The 21,884-nt window shown below is 39.1% G+C and overlaps 1 long non-coding RNA gene across 1 annotated transcript in view; it reads left to right on the top strand.

Annotated features, from left to right (window-relative positions):
- Positions 1 to 683: 683 nt before the first annotated feature.
- LOC107649879 (uncharacterized) overlaps positions 684 to 21,884 on the top strand; it is a 109,226-nt gene continuing 88,025 nt past the window's right edge. Inside the window, exons 1-4 of the long non-coding RNA XR_008914114.1 lie at positions 684 to 861; positions 3,345 to 3,539; positions 3,642 to 3,813; positions 8,870 to 9,043. This is a non-coding gene — a long non-coding RNA (uncharacterized LOC107649879). The remainder of the gene's footprint in view (positions 862 to 3,344; positions 3,540 to 3,641; positions 3,814 to 8,869; positions 9,044 to 21,884) is intronic.

Here is a 21,884-nt window from a genome sequence, read left to right as displayed (position 1 = left end):
TAACAAAGGATAAAAAGGACATAATTCCCAAGGTTTAAAAGAGAGTGATAGGTATACATTAGCTTCTGTCCACCACCCTGCAGTAATGACAGCCATTGGCTAAGCTAGGTCAGGTCTGGATTCCTCGAGGGCAGTAGAGATTCTACTAATACCAGTTTCCCCATAGGTTAGGCCCTTTTTTCCTCAGGCATCAAGGAATTTGAACTAATCTTGATCATGTGTAAGGCCTCCCTGTTCTCAAAAGGAAATAGCCCAGCTCACATAAAATTGGGGCCATTCTTAACCCTTTCCACCATGTGATGTCAAGATGCTCTAAATTTTCTAAGGGACCTCTTGCTCAACTGAAATAATCTTAAACTAATCCTATCATAAGTAGCACTTGAGAAGGAAATGAGTATAAAAAACATAAAACAATATAATCTTCCTAAAAGTATTATTCACATAGAAGGAGTAATGTCAAGAGAAGTTCAGAGGAAAGCTTTTGACATAAAAAGAATCAAGATGGCCATGAATAGCACTAGTGTTAAAGGGATTTTCTTAATCTCTCCCTCTGTCTCTTTCTGACACTAGAGAGCAGGGTTTCTAAAGTAGATCAGAACTGACAGGAGTCAGGGAGCCAGAGCTGAAGCTTCCATTACCAGGGAGACAAGGACTGAAAAGAGGAAGTAGCTGGCTCTCTGACAGGAAGTTAGGGGGGACAGTTGGTCAATGAGGAGAAAAGGAAGCAGCCACAGACAGTTGAGGAACTTTTGCCTCTGGGATCTCTAGAGAGCAGGAGGTCTGTCTCTGAGGCAAGGATCTGCTGACAGTTGGCTACTGACAGTTGGGTTGCTATAGAAAACAGATTGAAGGAGTGAGTGAGTAAGTGGTGGCTATCTATTATTTTAGGAAGTTAGGTAATTAGTGAATCATTTATAGATAGAGTAGATTAGGCCTGGTGTGACAGGCAGAAGAACTTGTCCTGAGATGACAGTTAGAGATAGTTTTAGGAAATTTTAGGTAGTATTATGTATTAGAAATAGATAATCTGTGTGGAACTAATTCTGGTTGTGGTAAATGGATATTCTGGCATGCCTTTTCCACAATTAGGAATTTTAGGTATATTTATTGGGTATAAAATGAATAATCTCTCTTTCCTCTTTTTTATCTATCTGTACTTCTCTAATTAAACAACGTTTCCTTTAAACTGCTCTCCTGTCACTTTGTTGAACTCTTTAGTTTAACTCTTACACCAGGATTATGATACCTTTAATTCTATTACTAGCTCCCATCATAGGTTCAGGTCATCTGTATCAAGATAAAGAAAACAAACCTAGGGCTGCTAGGTGGCATAGTGGATAGAGTACTGGGTTTGGAATCAGAAAGACTCAACTCAAATTTAAATCTGGTGTTAGACACTAACTGTGTGACCCTGCGCAAGTCATCTAGCCCTGTTTACCTCAGTTTCCTCATCTGCAAAATGAATTGGGGAAGGAAATGGTAAACCACTCTAGTATTTTTGCCAAGAAAATACCAAAAGAGGTCACGAAGAGTCAGAGCATGATTGAAATGACCAAACAAGAAGGCAAAGGCTTCCTTCATCTTATCATCTTATTCAATTGTGAAGTAATTAGCAGAATATGAATTATGGAAAATAATAATAGGATAATGACTTGTTCTAGGACTATCTCTATCTGAAAGAAAATAAGAAAAATGATTTTTCTAAAATAACTATCATCAATCTTTTCATCAACTTGTGGAATATTATATAATGATAGCCAACATTTATATAGCACATTAAGGCTTGCAAAATGCTTTACAAATATATCATATATCCTCACAATAATCATAGGAAATAGATGATATTATTTTCTCCATTTTAAAGGTGATAAAACAGAAGCAGATTGAGGTTAAATGCCTGGTCCAGGGTTATACATCTAGTATTTGAGGACAGATTTGAACTCAAGTCTTCCTAATTTTAGGTCTTCCACTCTCTCTACTACATACTTAGGTGCCTCAATACATTATACATAGTACATTGAACTTTTAATATTTATTTATTATTATTTTTTAAATGAATTTTAAAATCAAAAAATATTTTCCCATGTTTCCATCATTCATTTTCTTCCCCTCTCTTCTTCCCTCTCCCCCATCGAGCCAACTAGCAATTCCACCGGGTTATACAAATGTTATCACTTTATGCCTATTTCCATATTTGAACTTTAAATATATTAAAAAATAGTAAGATAAATGACTTGAGTCTAGATATCATCATTACAACAACAAAAACAACCATAGCTTCCCCTCTCCCCATCTAATGGTGTAAAAATGTCTAGAATCTTAACATTTGTAAAAGCAGGAACACTTTGGGAAAATTCCTAGCTTCCTTTCTAGATCTAAAATAATTTTGCTAGCTCTGGAATAGAAAAATATATTTTGCTGTAACAGGATTTTCTCATAAAAGAATATGGTTGGTATACTTAGAGATGTGAAGGCCACAGCGGGAAAAATTTGGGAAAATTCTCCATTCTCTTTCTCCTCTTCTCCATTAATTTTCAATCCTTGGAAAGTGAGTTTTCCCTTGAAAATTTTTTGGTATTTTTCTGGACCTTCAAAGGGTTATATATGTTGCTACAAATAGCACAGGACAAAGAAGCATCAGGTCTCAGAGTAGCCACCTGAAACCCTTGGCTGGAAGAGGAACCTCTTCCAAAGCCTAGCATTCTTGATAGAGGAAATGCCTCATTCCTAACATCACTCCCTCTTGAGAGAACTTCTTTATCTGATTCAGCCTTCAGTTGAGGTGGAAAATCTGAGTCTGCTTCGCTGAATATTTTTTGAGTGCCTGCCATTGAGGCCCTACCTACTAAGGCATGTGCTAAGTACTCTATGGGTCCCAAAACAAGACAGATAGTACAGGGTATGGGAATATGGGAATTGTATTCAGGAAGGCATGGGTTCAAATTCTGTCCTTGATAAGTGAGCATGGGCAACTTGCCTAACTTTTCTATTGTCCATTTTCTATTGTTCATCTGGAAACTTTCCTTATGGGGTTGCTTATTTATTTGGAAAGCATAATCTCTGGGGTTACACCAAGTCTGAATCTCAAGGGCGCCATCTTTCCTCAACCTCCATAGGCCCCTTGGATGCCACTTGCATAAACAATAACAAGGGAGGCCTGGGATGCTGAAGGAAAGTCTAGGCCTGAAAGTCCTAGGAGAGGAGAAGGGAGGAGGCCTTATGGAAATTAAAAATTTAAGGCTTTGCAGAGACCCATAAGCCTTTTCTCTCTCTCTCTCTCTCTCTCTCTCTCTCTCTCTCTCTCTCTCTCTCTCTCTCTCTCTCTGTCTTTGTAACGCAAGCAGTATGCATGGTGAAATTCTGCCACTGCTGCCTATGAGTCACTCTCTGAAGCAATGAAGCACAGTGGAGGACATGGACCTGCTGACAGGGAGTGGAGGCCTAAGCCAAGTTCTTGAGGTACTCACCCAGTCTCCAGCAGAGAGGTGGCATTTCCACTGAGAGTAGAGCCAAAAAAATTGACAGGAGAGAGGATGGAGGTTAGTAAAATCCCACTAAGGTAGATAATGGCAACTCTAGAAGAAGGGATTGAATGGCAATATGGTATTTCTTTTCTGAATGATTTCTTTTTTTTTTTTTAGCACAGGAGACAATCTTATGAATATGAGCTAGGGAAGGGCTGCTTGGTGTAATGCACTTCACAGGACTTGGAGTGAAGAAAGATGTGACCTAGAATCCTACCAGAGATCCATCCTAGCTGGGTAACCACTGACAACTTGTCTGGGCTTCGGTTTTCTCAACTAAAAAATGGAGGTAATCCTACTTATGTATCTACTTCCAAAGATACTAGGAGAGCCAGCTGGGGAAATACATATAAAATTATTTGTGAATAATAACACATGGACTGCTTCTATTTTTTTCAAACATTCTCTTATTTGGCAACAAAACAATTATAAAATGAGGGGGTTGAATACTCTTTGAGGCCCCTTTCAGCTCTAGGTTGGTCATCTTACAAAGGCTGTGAGATGGGTTTAAATGGTATTAAAATATCATTTAAAATGCTTTAGTGTTTGTAAAGAGTCTCAGATACACCATGAATAGCAGAACTGTGACTAGAACCTTAATCTTTCGACACTTGGTCAACTCAAAGCTTAACAAACTTGATTAGAGTGTATAACATATTAACTCTATTTCCTTCTTCCTTCCTCTCCTTTTACATATCCTCCATTCTGTAATTGAGCTCTTCTCCTACTCCCAGCTCCCAAAATGAATTCATCAATAAGCAATGTGTTATAAGATTTAACCTATGATGTGCCAGGCTTCTTTGTCACCTTGATGCCCTCATCGTTTAAATAAAAAAAATTGTTAATAGTTAAGCTCAGGTTACTAGGTATGTCATCCTGGTTGTATCTTAAATTCTTTTACTCTTTGGAATAAATACATTTTCCCATTTCTTTCTGCAATTTCTGTTGGCTTCAAGATAGTCCTGTGCTATTCAAACTTTCTTTCCTTTGCACCTTTGTGTTTGAAAGTCTTTCTCAGGGCAGGTAGGTAGTTTGGTGGATAGGGAGCCAGGCCTAGAAATGGGGCTCAAATCTCAACTTACACTTCTTAGCTGTGCAACCTGGGCCAAGTCACTTAACCCCAGTTGCCAAGCCCTTACCATACTTCTGCCTTGGAACTGATATTTAGTTATCAATTCTAAGATAAAACATAAAGGTTTTTTTTTTTTTAAAGAAAGACTTAAAAAAAAAAAGAAAGTGACTCCTGGTCACTTTCAGAATTTATTTGTCTGAAGATGTTAAATTTAACTACTATGTGTCAGAATTTGCAGCATAGGGTTCTTCCTCTCTTTTTTTCAACAACTTGTCTTTGAATAGTAGTACTTTGTTTTCTCTGTTTAGAAGTTGTAGACATTGCATTATTTTTTGCATTATGGTCTTCAGGTTTTAAAATTTATTTTGTGCTTCTGGAAGACATAATCTTTAACTTATCTCCAGGTATCTTGTATTCTATATCAGTATGTTTTGTTTGTTTCTTTTACTATTACTGCTTTTTACTTCTCTTCTTCTAGACTAGTCTTTGCTTTTATGTAATAGTATTCCTAATTAGTTGTTCTCTAATTTTTTTCTTTGGTGAGGTGTACCTTCATAGAGTCAAGTTTTTCTATTCTGAGATTTATTTTTGCTGTGCAGGCTATAAATTCTTTTTTTTCCACAATTTTAATATCTCTTTCAAACCATTCAGAAACATTATTTTGTGGTTCCATGCTCTTTCTCTGTTTCATCAGGTGATGACTCATTTTGTCTAATAATATTCATTTATTGATATCTGGATTCTTTTAGATAATCTGGAGGACACATACCCTTATGTTTTTAGTGTCTTTCCTATTGCTTTATCTGCCTGTGCTCAAGGTTTTTAATTAAGTTTTCATTCTCTTGAAATATTTGGTAATTTTAGTCTTTTTTCCTCCTTAAGTTCCCTTATTGCTCGTTTTTTGACCTCTTCCCCTTTGCTAGAGGTTAAATAGATGTCTGGAACTTAAAGATATTTTAGCTTTTCTCCCACACTAGAGAATTTGTTTCATTAGCGTTGGCCTCTAGTTAAATAATTTCGGGGGACACAGCTGGATACTGGCTTTCAGGCTCACTAAGTGGACACCATACATGCTTTTATTGTATCCAAGTTTTTTCTGTTTTTGTTTTTGTTGTTTTTGTTTGTTGTTCTTTGGTTGCACTTCTCATTTTGGTCTTTTTGTAGCACTAGGAAGAGTGGTATAGGTGGGTAAGTGAAGAATGTTTGAATACTGTTATAAGCCTATAGGCTGCCAGGGGAAGAGATGCTGAATATTAAATAACTTATCAATTTAGAAAGCTTTGAGCTGTCCAGTTGCTCACTTTGGCTGATGACTTTTTCTCATAGTTTTCATAGATTTCAGGGGACCAGTGAATTTGGATGAATGTAAAAATATACAACTTTATTTATACTAATCTCTAACTAAAATTTAAGTTTTCCTTCAAATACAAAATTTTAAAATCCCATTATTTTTAGGACAGGTACATATAAAAAAGACTCAAGAATTCCTGTTCAACTATACTATGATTTGAAGCCCCTTCTTTGTTTATGAGGCTATGTATAAAGCACTTTGTGAACCCTTGTCCATTATTGTTATTGTAGATGTGGTCCTATTCAGCTGTGGAAATGAAGAAGTGGCATTTATATGCCCCTCTCTATCCAAAGATAGAGGTTTCAAAGATAGAGGTATCCAAAGATTGGGGTGTATGGGGTGCTCAGGGAGGGGTAGTATCTCTGGTATGAAGGGGTTGTCATGCCCTCCTAGGGCAGCTCTCCAGCCTCTGACACTCACCTGACACCCAGTTCTCACTTGTGGCTCCCAGTAGCTGTTAGCATGTGGCAGCGGCCACACCCCAGGCAACTGCTTCGACAGGCCGGCCAAACCTTGTGAGGGTAGCCATCGGGTCGTCGACCCCCTGGTGAACCAGGGCTTTGCTCACCCAGCATGTGAAGACTGCTTCGGCGGAACAGATGGAAGAAACCAATAAGAAGGTTCAATGGCTGAGATGGCGATGCAGCAAAGCACTGTGGAGTGCTTAGAGCATGTTGGAGCACAAAGTACAACACGGCCATCCAATGCAGCTGAGGAAGTCTCCACGTGTAACAATTTTTCATGCCATTGGACCCAGGCTTCCAATGCCAAGAGAGTGGGACTGTCTCTGTGCATTGACTTTTCCACTTAAATCTCCTTCACTCACAAGTGTCTTTGTGCACACTCATCTATACACCATAGATGAAAATGCACAAAGACAATCGTCATCCTCAGTTACTGAGAGATGACGACTACTGTCCAAAGATGATCAAAGTCATTGGGAGAGAAAAAAGTTCTCTATTCAAAACTAAAGAATGTGAGAATTTAAAAATGTTAGTTAATTTCATAACGTAGTATAGGAGATCCCTAATCAAATGGATGAGCTTGTAAGCCTTTATATGGATTTTGTTTTCCTCTTGCTGATTTGTAATTAGTTCATTATTATGAGATCAAGCTGCCCCTTCATGCTGGGACTATAATAGAGAGTCTTCATTGTAGACTTGTATCTTTATGGCCCTTTTCTACTCTAGAACAATCTTAAGATATCAGAAGAATTAAGACTAGATCTGGGATGCATGTGCATAGCACCCTTCCTCTATCCCACCCCCAACAACTACCTCAGTTCCCCCACATTTGGGGAAGCTGAATTAGGGTATAGAGAGTCTTCACAGGTGCATGGTGTTTTCATCTATTTGGTCCTAAAGGAGAATCCTTGAATCCTAATTTCCTGGGTAGTAAGTAGAAAAAGATTTTCTAGATAACATGGAGTTGCTGAAGAATTTCTGAACTCTAGTCTTGTTAGATAGAGGAAGGGCTATTTTTCTGATTGGTGCTAGGTCATTGAAGAAGAGATCTGGTCTTCTAGAAAGAGAAAGGGGGAGTGCCTGACTAGTTTCAGCCTCAGGGTCATTTCTCTAGCTGCCCCAAGTTTCATTGTCTCAGGACCAAGCCTTGAAGAGATAGTAGCCTAACCACCCAAGAGTTGGCTAATAAAAAATTGAGACAGTGGGGGGAAAGGCTGGTTTGTTCTACAATGAAGATTTCCTTTTATAGGTTCTATCAGAAATAATAGCTCTGATCTACTACAACATGAGCCAACCAGTTCATCACTTCAGAATGAAACCGATCAATTCCTTCCCAAACCATGAGATAAAAGCAATGCTCCATAACAGTCTTGCCACCCAGTAAACTAGTTAAGTCTCTACTATAACTGGTACATTTTGATTTTTCTGGCATCATTGCTTGTCCTTGGTTCCTCCGGGCTCCTTGATTGGCAGCTACATAGGGTTTCCATGGCTGTCCATATTCTGCATAGGTTTGGCTTAGCAGAACCATATTATAATGATCAATTTGCCTGAAGGAGTGGTATTAGTTGATGAAGAATTGTATAATGAGCCTAAAGAAGCCTGGGTCCCCCAGGAGATGAACTGAAAATGGCAGGTTTTGGGTTACTTGGATCATATGGGTTCCAAGAGAGACAGGTGTTGGGTTGGTGTCAGATAGGAAATACTCTTCACCAACCTGAACCCTAAAGTCAGGAAAGAAAAATAGGAGCTTTATTAAAATGTGATCTATCGCAAATGGAGCTTGTCAGGTGTTTTCAGAGCTGTCACTGGCCTTAGGGTGTTCCCAAAGCCTAGAATAGCTTCTGACTTATATTTCAACACAGTCCTGGCTCTGACAGTTTATGTTGGTTCAAATGATGATTTTTATGAGTTGAGCCTGTACCTGACTGAAGGGAATGCTTTTTCTCTTCTCTCTGTCTCTCTGTCTCAGTCTCTGTCTGTCTGTCTGTCTCTCCTCTTAGAGAGTAGAAGGCCTAGTGCTCTGGAAGGAGCCAGGGTAAAGGCTATTGGGAGAGAAAAGATTCCAGTTTTCTGTATTTTCTCTCAGAAAACCACAATTCCATAGCTATCAGTAAAAACCAGATGCCTTGCACTGTATTTCTTTGCTTAAGACCTGACTCTATCTCAGCAACCCACTTCCCATTTTCTCTCGTTTTTTTTTTCTCTTTAAATCTTCATGAACCTAGTTCTGTACTCTATGTTCTACGTGTCCCTTCCACTGCCTTTTCTGCTCCCTCAGATTCTCTCCTATCTTTAAAATCTCCTTATTCCCCCGGAGTGACCTTGTGTTCCAGATTGCCTGACTTTTGTGAGTATTTATTCTCTTCAAACCTTACTCTCTCACCAGAATCTACACTTTCCCCAAATCGACCCCCAACTCCTTAAAGTCTCCATTCTCATTTTCTCTCTTCTTCAGGAAATCTCCCCGGTCATCTCAATTCTCAGGATTTCTTCTCCGGTCTCAATTCTTTACCATCTCTTTCAAATACAGTATGGATTCTCCTTCAACTTTGCAGCTGCTGTTAAAGATCATGGTAGAACCAACTAGAATGGACTTGAGCTAAAGACCAGGCCTAGGGGGAGTTTTAAAGTAAGTGACATTTATTTTCTTCTCATTTTTTGTTGTTGTTGTTATTTTCCCTACCTCATGGACACTCTCCATTCTTAGGCTACCCACGCCTCCCTAACCTTTCCCTATCTTCCCTAGAAGATCACACAAATCTCATTCATATTTTGATACTTCTTGTGTTTTCATTGATGTGTGTATTTTCTCCACTGACATAAATTGAAATGGCTTGGTTGATATTCTCCAGAGTTGAAATATTCCTATGGCATGGCTGGAGAGCCTCTCAGAAATGCACTGGGGTCTTTTGTGGATGAAAGATAGGGTCCTTCTGTAGGGTTCTTACTCAAAACCTTTTCACTTTGGTGAAGGTAAGAAATTGCATTCCTGCCTTTTATGCATTGTTAGAGACTGTATTCCACTGGTAGAGCCTTCAAGGATATGGCATTGTCTCCATTCTCTGATATAAATGACTCCATCCAGAGAGTTTGCATTTTAAGTTAAAAGGTCAACATTTATGTATTGAGTGTTTACTCTGTGCCATTAGATTGTAAGCTCCTTGAGGGTAGGGACTATATTTTGTCTCTTTTTTGTATTCCCAGCACTTAGCCTAATGCATAGCACAAAGTAGGCAGTTAGGGAGCAGCCAGGTGACTGAATGGATTGAGAGCCAAGCCTACAGTCAAGGAAGATCTGGGTTCAAATTTGGTCTCAAATTCTTCCTACCTGTGTGTCCTTGGGCAAGTCATCCAATCTCATTTATCTAGTTCTTACCACTCTTCTGCCTTGGAACCAATACATAGTACTGATTCTTAGATGGAAAGTATGGATTCAAAAAACAAAAACAAAAACCAAAACAAAGTAGGCATTTGATAAATGGTTTTGATTGATTGCTAGGCTTTTATTAAGTTCTGAGAATACAAATAAAATCAGAAATAATGACAGCCCGGGCCCTTAAGGAGCTTACATTCTAATGGGGAGGACAACATAGATAAAAGAACTAAAAAGCAGAGGTGGGGTAGGAAGAGGTACCTTTGCTGGGATTTGGTGGTAAAGTCTTGAGATTCATAAGTAGAGTCAGGAAAGCGATGAAGGGGAAGGATGCTTAACCACTGTGCTTCCTCAAATGGGAAGTTCCAGGAAGAACTCACCAATGGGAGGTGTGTGTGTGTAGGATCAGAAAGATCTTCCAGGATGAGGCCTTTTTCATCTCAGGACCCCTTAACCCTCACTTCTTGAAGATCCTCCAGAGTTTTTAACTTTGCAGTTTTCGCCTCTTGGTATTTACTATGTTAGAAATTAAAATGCCTCAATATTTTTATGAAAAATAATTTTGACCTCCTGAAATTCCTAATAGTTTTGGAGACCCTCAGGGGTTCCTGGATCATACTTTGAGAATTGCTGGATGAAATGATCTCTAAGATTCTCTTGAGTTCAAGTTCAGTTGGTGAGTATGTTTTGTAGATTTGTATACAGGTCTAATGTGTGGATAGATAGACGGCTTTATCTCTTGTGAACTTTGAGGAACCAAGGAAGAAGCAACAATGGGAACAAATGAGGCTGGGTGAGCAGGAGAGACTAGACAGTGGATTTAGATGCTTGCTAAATGGAATTGCATTGAAAGATCATGGGGTTGACTGGGTGTGCATCAGAAAGGGTCTGGGAAGGTTTGTAAGAAAAAAAAAATCTGCATGAATGTGAACAAAAGAGATAATGAAGGGACCCAAAGTGAAAGCCAAGAGATGAGATTCCAAAGTTGGAGGTAAGATCTAGAATGACAAAATCCTAGAGTCTGTTTCAGGAGCTTTTGCTTTTAGGTATTCTGAATTTTTATGCTCTTGGCTCAGTTGGGAAACCCATGCCTTGGCTCCCATGTCCCCAATCTCTAGGAGAAAATGACCTCTCTGTAGGGGCAGGCTTAGGCCTTGGAGCTTTTAGGAGGGGGAGGGAGGCACCAAGAGATGGGTTCACTTAGGTTTCCATCAGAGAGACAGGGAAGTCATGTGCCCAAATCAGAATAGTCCTAGAAAAACTGAGGACAGCTGGTGCTTCTGTCATCCAGGGAAGGATCTTAACAGCTGTGGGCCCAGGAAAGTTCAGTGCCTGAAAGTGGTTTCAGAGGAGAGGGATCAATGATAAAGGCTTGGAAATGGGCCCAGTGAGGAAAACTTCAAGGCTCTGGGATTATTTAGTTTAGAGAAGAGAAAACTGAGGGGTGAAGTTAATAGTCTGCCAGTTTCTGAAGGATTATTTTATCGAGGACAGAGAGCAGCTGCTCTTCATTTCCAGTGTCATAATGAGAGAGGCTGCTCAATCCATTGGAAAGTTCACCAGGCAGAGAGGGAACATGGGTTCCAGGCCCAGATATTTCTACTGTGTGACCTTTGGAAAGCCATTTTCAGCCTCATTTTTCTCACCTGTAAAATGGGAACAAAAATTTGCAGGAATTCTACCTGTATCTCTTTGCATTGTACTTCTCTCTGGGGGTATAACAAACAGGATGAGGGGAGGATGGGGAAGGCTGATGAGGAAAATTATGTATCTTAGAGTACTTGAAAAAGGTTAACAGTAATCTACAAATTATTTAGAGGGAACAGACTTAAAAGGGAGCAGGTCAGCAAGATGGGCTGCTTTTCAAACATAGGAAGAACTACCCATTATAGACAAGGGATAACTAAAATGTTGGGGAGTCTCTTTCCCAGGAGACTCTTAAAGAAAGTATGGATAGCTCTCATTCTGGAGCAGGATGTTCCAATAAGGAGGAAGTAGATACAGTAGATATAGAATATAGAATTGATAATAACAATAATAACAACCGATTTTTATACCAGTCTTTAAGTTTGCAAAATATTTCATATGTGTTTTTTGTTCTTAAAGTTTAAAATGGAACTGAGACTTTTGGGACACCCCATATAGTTGTATCCTCACAGTTCTAGCAACTGAAATCCAAACCCTGTCTCCTAGCTGAGTGTGGTGAGCCTTGGAGGGGGAAATGGGGCCCTGAAACTAGAGGCCAGAAGCTGTCATTGGATTTAACAGGCCCTGCTTGAACCCTGGCAGAGTCCTTATTCCACTCCTTTCCTCCACATGCCACTTTTCTTCTTTTAGGAGGCATTTGGCTGGCCTCCTGAGTGGGGTATAGCTGGCTAACTTTCTTAGTCAAGCCAAGACACATGCTTTTTCTGCTGAGAAATGACTAAGTGGTTTTTCTCCCTGCCCTTGACTGGCAGCCAGGCCAAGAAAATGCCTCAGTAAGCTTATATCTATGATGATTGGGAGAGTAGGGGTTGCCGGAATAGGAAGGGAGTGCCTTTCGAATGAGAACTTTTAATTTTTTCCTGCCCTTGCTTATTATTCATTGAAAACACCAAGCAGATGTCACCATCATCACCTTCATGGACTTGGTTTTAATCAATTCTTATTGACCCGTTCTGAGTTAAGCACTGTAGAGGGGTGGTGACAGGTGTGTCCTCCTGCCAACAGGAGGTTGACCAGATCACTCAGGCAATGCTATTGCAGGTGGCTAAGAGAGCAGGTATGGATGACACAATCAAAGCAATAAACAGATCATTCAACTCAAAGACAGAATCTGCTCCCTATTCATTTTCTTGTTGTTTCCTCCATTAGATAATGAATTCCTTAAGGGCAGGTGGTGTCTTTTCTCTCTCTTTTTGTATATCTAGCATTTAGGACAGTACCTGGGATGTAGAAGGTATTTACTAAATATTTATTAATGGATTGACTGATACTTCCACCTTCTCTATGAAGACTTCCCAAACACCAGGAATATTGCAAGAATTAAATGAAATGACATGTGTAAAGAACTTGGTAAAACTTGAAATGCTATATAAATGCCATTTATTATTATTATTATTATCATCCTATAGGCACCAGTCCTCCAGTCTGTTGATAAATTCATTTCCTGACCCTTCTATTGTGGTTCTGTTGAGTTCAAGTAATTTTTATAGAGCAATATAGGAGTGTGCTAGTAAATATTTTAACAACCAGGCTTTTGATACTCTTTAAATTAAATCTGTAATAGTAACACTTTTTAAAGTTTCAAAAATCAACAAAACAATGAATCAAATCTGGATGTATAGCAAATGCAGATTTCTGAGATGCAGATACTCACACTGAAAATTTTAACATGTCTTTGGCATACTGGTTATAGGCAGCTCCAGCACTCCCCTACAAGTACCTCTTTTCAATCTTCTCTTTTCTACCTTTGGACCCCGTATCAAAATATCTCTGAATAACTTACTCCTATAAGATTGGCTAAAATTATTAAAGGACAAAATGACAACTGTTGGAGGAGATTGAGACACTTATACACTGTTGGTGGAACTGTTAACTGAACCTATAGCACTTAATGCCACAGAATTGACAAAATGTGGGATCTGAAAAGGAATTCTAAGATCACTTAATGTAGCCCATTCATCTTATAGATGAGCCACTGAGTCCTAGACAGTTGAAGGTATGTGTCACAGCTAATTAGTGACAGAGCCTGGACTAGATTGAACCTCTCATTGGGGTCTTACAATTTGTATTGTTACTTTTTAATGAATCTTGCACTCAGTTCTTCTAGTAAATTATTGACTCCTTGTGACCAGGGACTATGTCTTACATTAAAAAAAAAAATCATTCAAAGTATCTAGCATATAGTTTTTCCCAAAACAGGTGCTTGATAATGTTAGTAAATTGACACAAGAATTGTAATGTATAGTGGAAATCATGGTTATTATGGAATTAGAAGAAAAGAATTTGATTACTGGCATTAGCACTAGCCCTATGATCCTAAGTAAGTTCCTTCTCCTCAATATTCTTACCTACAAAATGGGACTGATAATATTTGTGCTACCTGTCTCATGAGACTGCCTTAAGGGAAGTGTTCTGGAAATGTGAGATATTCTGGTTGGCTCTTTTCCTTTGTACTCAGAAAGGATCAAAATGATATCATGATGTCAGGGTCAATGTACAGTATGTGTGACTGTGGCTGAGAAGTATGAAATATTTTTATTATGTGTTTGATAAAAGGTAAGCTCAGTTCTGTTGTGGAGAGTGAAGAGCTTGCCAGAGAAGTTCCCTGGTCATATATTTTGTGATTGGAGGAATCCTGTTTTGCCCTAATGGCCAGTGGGTCATAGAATTTATTACCAGATTATCTAGTTCATTCTACTCATCTTATAGATGAAGAAACTGAAGCCAATCCAGGAAATCTTGGAGATTGTTTTAGGTCAACAACTGCCTGATTCTCTGGGCAGTTCAATGGATATAGTACCAGGTCTGGAGTCAGGAAGACTCTTCTTGAGTTCAAATCCAGCCTCAAATGCTTAATAGCTTTGTGGTCCTGTTAAGTCACTTAACCCTGTTGATTGACCTGTTTCCTCATCTATAAAATAATCTGCAGAAAGAAAGGTCAAACAACTCCAGTATATTTGCTAAGAAAACCCCAAATGGGGTCATGAAGAGTTGGACACAGCTGAACAACAACAAAATTTTATTCTTTAGTAGATATTGAAAGAATATCTTAAAGGTCATCTAGTCCAGACTCTTCACTTTACAAAGAAGGAAACAGAGGTCTTAAGAGGAGAAGGGACTTGGTCCAGGATATATAGCTAGTATCAAGTCAAGGACTAGAATCCAGGTCTTCTGACCCTTAGCTCAATGATTTTGTGCCATCTTGCTTCTCTAAATATAGGGTGTGTTGAAGCCATTGCTATTAACATTGGAAGCTGTAGAAGCTGGGTCTTCCAGCTCCAGACAGAGCTGAGCCCAGACCTGCTCTCTTGGGAGTAGTCAGGAAGGTCAGTCTCACTGGCCCATGGACTTAAGACCTAAAATAAATCAAGCAACAGGCCTAATGGAAACCAGGCATGAGGCCTAAAAGAAATTAAATAGCCTTCCTACAGCCAGAGGGGTAAATCACAAGCAAAGAACTCTCAGTGTCTTTTGATACAGTGCCTAGCATGGTGTCACATGAAATTAGGGGCTTAAATGCTTTTTTGAAGATGATGAGTTTCTGTCATTCTGTTTATAGACTTGCAGGCCAGCAGAAACCAGAGCTGATACAAATCCTACAGACCCTTTTGCTTGCAAAGAGCAGCTAATGTTCTCCAAGGCATCATCCTTCAGTGCTGTTAGTGCTTGCTGGACCATCTGATTCTCATAAACTGACCCCTACCCTCACCTAGAATCCCCATTCTTTATGGCATTTCTCTTTGAAACATTCAGAGTTTTTCAGATCCATTTCCCAAATTAAATGTTTAGATAAAACAAAACCAAAAAACCTTACCTAGTCTCTGGCAGTTTGCAACCCAAGGAAGCCTGGAAAAGCTACAGGTTGCCAGGAGTAACCTCAGCTGCCTCCAATTTTTTATTTTTATTTTTATGTTTTATTTAATTACTTTGCTGATATCTGGCCTTTGGGAAAGGGAAAGTTCCTGGTTTTGTCAGAAACATTAGAAAGTTATCTTTCTGACTAGATATTTTTAAAGAAAGAAAACACGTCTCATGTTGAAATGGATGTATTCTCAGTTCCTTAGAGTGCAGAGAGAGAATGAAGAATCAGATGAAATTATAGACTCTTCTGGTGGATGAGAGGGCTAGAAAGGCAAGCTAAGGAAAACCAGTCTAAGCAGGTGGCACATGTTGCTTGTGATGAAAGCAGACCAAAACTCTTGGCAGCTGTGAAAAGTAAGGACTTAGAGGTGGAAGAAACATGAGGCAGACATCACACATTGAAGAATTACGCACAGAGATTTTAATTGTCCAATGAATGGCTGATTGCCTGGGGACACTTCTGCTAAGGTCCTTACAGGAAACAAAAAATGGGAGTGGGGTGCTGGGAGATTCATGGGACACTAGCATTAATGTTTTTAAAAAGCTTTTGTTTATATCTTTTGGTTTTTACATTGTAGTAATTACCTGATACATTTTTCTCCCCCACCACTGAATCCTTGCTTCAAGGGCTTCTTTGTACATATTTGTTTGCTTATTGTTTCACCCACTGGATTGTGAGCTCCTTGAGGGCAGACACTGTCTTTTGTTTCTTTTTTGTATCTTTAGCATTGAACACTGTGGCTGGTATTTTTATCTGGCATTTAATAGTTGGTATAGTTGGTTGGTCGTTGTCCTTTGTACTTGAAGAGGACCCAAATGACATCATTATATTGGGGTCAAAGTACAGCATATTTTTTTAAAGGTATATCGTGTCTGACTGTGACTGATTAGTCCAATATGAACACTCAAAAAATGCTTTTTTTGTCCAACCTTGTCACAAAGGAAAACAGTTAAGCAATACTGAATGCTGATGCCTTAATTGGTGCATTTTGAGTTTGTGGAATCTCACTTCTCTGTAGAGATGGGGCATCATCTATTCTCTGTGACCAAAATGGTTCATTGAAATTAATCTAGGTTTTATTGCCTTTCGTGTTGGGTTTATTTACACGATTCTAGTGTTTGTTCACGTTACTCACTTGGTTCTTCTTTCTTCTCTTGGTATCAGACCATGAAAGCTTACTCATGTTCTAAGTTTCTCATATTTATTGCTTCTTATAGAATCATCATATGCATATGCTGGTTTGTTCAGCCATTCTTGAGCTGATGGGCATCTACTTTTTGTTGTCATCACAGAAACTGCCTCTGTGAATGAAGGTTTCCCCTCTGTATTTTTTTGTTTTTTGAGGGATATGATCTATAGAAATTTCTGTAGCGTTTACGTAGAAAGCTAGAATGAAGTAGGGATTGCTGAAGCTGTGGACATGGTTTGCTAAGACGTGACTACCCAGTAGTCAGGTTCTTGAGTGTATCTCTTTGGTGTGTTCTTGTCTGTGTTGCTTATTGTTCAGAACCTGGTATATGTGCCTCTGGGAGAGGGGCTGTGAATTGGTAAGCCAAGTTCACAATCATTTATTAAGCTCCTACTATGTGCCAGACACAATGCTAAGCACTAGGAATACAAAAAAGACAAAAAGAACCAACCCCCAAAGAGCCCTCATTCTTGAGAAGCTCACAGCCTAATGGCAGAGACAACATGTAGGCAACTGTATACAAATAATCTATATACAGAATACACAGAAAATAATTTACAGAGGGAAAATACTAAGAGGACTGAGAAAGGCTTCTGGCAAAAGGTGAGATCAGCTGAGACTTGAAGCCAGGAGGAAGAGGTGAGGAAAGTTTTCTGAGATGAAAGGACGCTCTTATCAACTGCATATTATATCCCTAATGTCCTCCAGAGATAAGATTAGCTCTGGGCCCCTACCCTTCCTTAAGACTGGATTAGCATCAGTGCCCATGAGGACTCTGACATTAAAGGGTATTACAAGGACTGAAATCTAGAGTTTCTGTTTTGATCCCACCTTTTACTTACCATGAATTTAATTATTAATAACCTCAGTCCTATGGGACTATGGACTTGGTTTTATTTGCATATTTGATGTGGATGGAGCAAAGATTTGATCCATGGACTCTCTTCCCCTCCCTATCTCTCCCCTCAACCCCAACACACAGACATACATCTTCTACCACTGGAAATGCCCTTGGAGAACTGTGACTTTTCAATTAAAGGACTAGCCAAGGGTGGGGAGGGGGGAAAGCAACAAATCCAAGATCTTTTGGGTCCGTGTTCTCTGGCAAAGCTTTAAGTGGGATTCTGGGATCTTTGTCAAGTGTTGCAGCTTCTTTTGACTTTCCCATGGCCCATTCCAAGACAATCGCTGCTTTGCAGATGTTTTCTCCATGACTGAGAGTGTGAGGGAGCCCCATTGCAACAGCTGAGACTGCTGCCACCACTGTGATTGCTAAGAGGTCGACTTTCAAGTCAGTCAGTCCCAGTAACATGCCTCCCACTACCAAGACAGGTTATTGAGAAATTCTTCCAGTGAGGCTTCCCTGTTTGTCTATTTTTGGTCATTCAGTTATGGGCCCCTTTGTGGAATAGGAACAGATAATCTCCACTGAAATTTAGGGGGCAGATGGGCAGGAAGATGTGATGGATTGATACAACAGGTTGAGATCATTTTGACAGTGTTTGACTACTAAACACTCAATCTCAGCCAACAGCTATGTGCCACCTATCTATCTATCCTTATGCCAGTCATTGGGCAAGAAACAGGCAATACCAAAAAAAGTATGGACTCTGATATCTTTACTTTCCCTGTGGTATAACTAGGGTGAGGCAATCAGGGCTTTCCCCCAGGGAGTTGAATTTGGGAGGTACTGTTAACATTTGCAGATCCTAAGTGCTTTGGGGTTGAACTCCCCAATCTTAGGTAGTCATTTCCAGTGGTCTCATGCCAGTGTCCTCTCCTTGAAGCAGTATCCCTATGCCCCTCCACTGCTCATCTGAGGGTGCCTTTTATGTTACTCACCCAGGGAACAAAGATGTCTGTTTATATCATTATTCCTTGACCATAAAACAAAACAAAACAAAAACAGAATAAAACAAACAAAATACAAACTAGATTTAGTAGTTAGTAAGAACAATTATTTGACTTTACATATAATAGGGTGAAATATTACTGAGGAGAAAAATAGAAAATTAATTGAAAGAGGTATACAGATAACTATTATTTAAAGTTTTCTCTAGACTTCCCTATTCTCTCCTACTATGATAGCTTTCTGGTATCCTTTAGGAGAGTGATGGGGAACTTTTTAAGACTGAGTCCCCAAACTGCTACCCTCATGCTGCATGTGAGCTGCCCCCTTACCCCCGGACAGGGGAGGGAGAAAGCACTCCCATTGGTCTGCTGGGCAGAGGAGCAGATGAAGTGAAAAATGTCCTCAGGTGTGGTGGTGTAACAACGAAAATATGGTTTGTCAAGACTGTGAATTGCCAAAATGTAAAGGTTTTGGCCAAACTGTAAAGATAATTTTAGTGTCTTGATTTATATTAAAAATAAGTGGTCACCATGGGAAAGTTCCCAAATATGAAAATACCCAAGTCAGCTGGGTTTTATGGAGATTTTAATTAATATAAATGAAGGAATTAAGGGAAGAGAGAGAGAGAGAAGAGAGAAAATAGTAGAAAGGGCCTAGGCCAAATGGCCTAGGCCTGAGCCTTAAGTGAGAGAGAATCAGTCTTTATCACTCACCACAAGACCATCCCAAGCAAACTCTAGTCCTTCACTGAAATCCTCAACTCCTGAACTGAGTTCAGAGATCCTCCTCTGAACTCCTGAACTCTGTTCAGAGCTCCAATTCAGCTTCCAAACTGAACTACAACTAAACTGAACTGAATTCTCCTTTTAAAGAAATTTCCTCTTGCATCACCTCCCCTTAATTTTCACATCTACCAATCACAGTAGACACTTTTTCCCAGGACTGCCCATTCTTAGTTCTCACCACTCTTTAGTTCTCACCTTCTCTGGGTAGACTAAAACTTCACACACCTCTTACCATTTGTAAGTTGCTTGATCTTTTAGTGATTAATTTAACCTTTATAGGTACTTAGCACCCTTTTGTATTAGATCTAAAAATAGACCACCTAGCTTAGGGTTTTTGTTTCACTATAAGTATGAGTTGGGGACTTTTTATTGTTCAATCAGGAATTTGCAACTTTATCTTCCCCTAAGGCACTGTCTGAGCAGGGTGGAGTTATTTTAAAGTTCTCAATACATTCCTGACCAAGTACCTCCATTGTTAAAAATGGGGAATAGCTTAATCAAATCTTCTGAGGTAGAGTTTGAGCAGTTTTAAGATTCACAATTTCCCCTGATTATCATTGGGAGACTAGTCTCCCCATTGATCATTTAACATAATCATCTCGTAGTCCTAAAGCACTTCAAACTACAGACGTATACAATATTCAATTTTCTAAGAAGAAATTCGAGTAGTGAGGGAGGAATAGAAAAGAAAGAAAGCAAAACCAATGTTTTGCTAGGCACATTGACAGAAAGCCAAATTAGGGGCAGTCCCCCTGGCATAAAAGTGTACATTTACAATACATGTTCAATCAAACTTCAGTTCAATCAACCACACCCAAAGTTCATTTTTGATCTTCTTGATGTAGTGTGGGTTTTCTGGCATCTTTCTGCAATAGTTCATTCTCTGGATTTAGGAGTTAGCAAGCTTCTTCCTTGAAGATCTTTTCTCGAACAAAAAAAGCAAAAATCTTGGATTTTTATTAAAATACAATCCCCCCCTGAAGTGGGTGCTAAAAAACATCCAGTTCAGCTCAGGATGCAATGTTGAGTTATGGGGGTGTATGAGTCAATTATCAAAAGAAAAGAAAACACAACCAAAAACATAAGGAAAAAAAATTCAAAGTAGACCCTTGTATAGGTCCAATTTAAAGTAATTTCTATCCCACAAGTCTGTAGGACAGAATGCAGTAATATTTTACTTGCCCATTTGCAGCCAAGACTACAGGAAATCACCACACTATAAGAAGGAAAAAAAAAACTAGAATTCTATTTTGATAGGGAAGCATCATTCTCTGGTCTGATTTTTGTCATTCTTAGGGATATAGGGAGCCAGCATGATAGTCAAATTTTATACTTGTCTGAGTACTTCACAAAGAGTGTAGATACAAGGAAGTCCTACGACTTAACATATGTCAAGTGTCACAACTTCGAGTGTCACATTAGTATTTTCTGTGTGCTCTTTTTGGCACTATTCAGGTTAAGTCTGTGCTCCTTGTTTTCATCCCATTTTCTAGAATCAGACATAAACATTACTCACAGTCCCATAATATTTTATCAATAAATGGTAGATTCCCACAGTTTAAAGCTTTTGGGTATGCATTGATATTATAGCAAGAATACACACACACACACACATATATATATTAAACTTATATTACTGCAGAAAAATAATATTGATTATATGTACCTCTAGTACAAGAAATAAGAAAAAAAGGAAAAAAAATTCAAATATTCTAATCAAAATAAAAGAAAGGCAATAATAAAAACAAGGGGGAAAATCATGAAATCAATGTGTTCTCAAAAAACAGCATCCATTTGTCAAGGGATTATTGTCTCCAGTGTATGTGGTAGGATACAGTCAATCAGTCTCAACAGAAGATGCTCTCTTTACATGTGAGCAATGAATCCAAGAGTCCTTTTCTCCAACCTTTATAGATTTTGGAGTAGTTAACAATATTTGGAATGGTCCTTTCCAGGAAGGCTGAGTTGCTCCAGTATGCTTGAAATTCTTGATATAAACTTTATCTCCTGGGTTCAGGTCATGAAGAGAAAAATCTAGTGGTCCGGCTTATACTGCAGCTCCGGGTTCGTGAAGTTCACGTAGTTTGTGCTGTAATTCCTGTATATAGGAAGCAATAGTAGTATCTCCCCCTAATAGTGATGTATATGCAGGGGAAAAAGGTTTAGCTTGTATAGGCGGATGTCCAAAAAGCATCTCAAATGCTTAGATGTGTAGGTCTCCTCTAGGCCTGCTTCTAAGATAAAATAGGGATAGAGGGAGAATTTCAGGCCATTTTAAATGTGTTTCAGTGCATAATTTTCCAGTCATAGTTTTAAGTTCTTTGTTCATTCTTTCCTACTATTTGGAGGGGAGACAAAACTGAAAAAGGTTAATTAAGATCAATTAAATCAATAGAGTCTAAGAAGAACCACCTTCATTGTATTTGGGATGTTCCTTGGGCACCCCCCCTGAAGGGCACCCCCCTGAGGGGCATTAGTACCTGGAGTATTTTTTGGACGAGCACCATTTTTTATATTTTGTTGTTGGGCATTGTGTTGGGTATTATCATTTTCTTCATTTGGGGCATTGTCTAAGCAGGGTGTAGTAATTTTAAAGTTCTCAATACATTCCTGACTAAGTACCTCCATTGTTAAAAATGGGGAATAGCTTAATCAAATCTTCTGAAGTAAAGTCTGAACAGTTTTAAGATTCACAGTGGGGA

Source organism: Monodelphis domestica, chromosome 8 (assembly GCF_027887165.1).
Source record: "Monodelphis domestica isolate mMonDom1 chromosome 8, mMonDom1.pri, whole genome shotgun sequence".
NCBI lineage: Eukaryota > Metazoa > Chordata > Mammalia > Didelphimorphia > Didelphidae > Monodelphis > Monodelphis domestica.
This window is presented reverse-complemented; position numbering and strand designations above follow the sequence as displayed.